Here is a 1,031-nt window from a genome sequence, read left to right on the forward strand (position 1 = left end):
TTTTGCCATTAACTATGTGTGTTTGTTTTGGAGAGGCAGCAAGTGAGTTCCCATCTGCTGGTTCGCTCCCCAAATGCTAGGAATGTAATCCAGGTCTCCCATGTGGGTGGCAGGAACCACAGTTACTTCAGCCATCACTGCTACTTCCCAGGGTCTGTCTCCATTAGCAGGAAACTGAAATCAGAAGCCAGAGCTGGGTGTTGAACCCTGCCATGGGACACAAACACCCTAAGGTCTAGGATAGACACTTGCCCCATGATAGCTTTTCTGAACGAAATCTTAACCAAACACACACCAAACCACAGAGGAACTTGGATTGAAGCAGTCCCCACCCTGGCCTCCTCCCAGGAGCCAGCAGCCAGGCCCTAGGACTCAAGGGCCAACCAAGCATGTAGGGGAGCATCCTCCCTTGGCCTTTCAAAGCCCTGCCTGCCCACCTTCACTTGGACAGCTTCTGGTGCATCAAAACACTAAGTTCTCATGGCTGCAGGCCTGACCATCCATTACCCGTTCCTACAAATAAACATTTGGAAAAAGAGTCAGTCTTGAGTATATGCATCAAAGACAGAGGATGACAGAGTGGACAGAGGAAAGAGAGCAGTAGCACCCCACACCCACCCTCACTAAGGTCTTTTGCTTGTTGTCCAGTGGGACAAGACCACTCTCTTCCCCCTTTTTGCAGACAGGTTGGTGGTCCCTGACAGAGGGGTCCAGCCCTATCCTTTTCTCCATCAAATAGAATGGCCATTAAATTGGTAAATAAAGGCTTCCAAAAAGGACTTAAATTTCCAGCAGAATGTGAAAGGAGAAACCTTGCATAATTAATCAGTCTCCATATAATACCAGCAGGTACTCCAGTTTGTTTTGCTACAAAGACTTGTTCTAACACTCCTGACCATTCTATCCGGCACTGCCATCAGATACCAGTAGCCTTTTTCATTAGCCATTTCTAACAGGAACAGGTAGAAGTGAGATTGAGCTAACTGGCATGTCTGTTCTCAAGGTACCAATCAGTCCACTGATGCCCTGAC

Source organism: Lepus europaeus, chromosome 4, assembly GCF_033115175.1.
Source record: "Lepus europaeus isolate LE1 chromosome 4, mLepTim1.pri, whole genome shotgun sequence".
In the NCBI taxonomy this organism is placed as follows: Eukaryota; Metazoa; Chordata; class Mammalia; order Lagomorpha; family Leporidae; genus Lepus; species Lepus europaeus.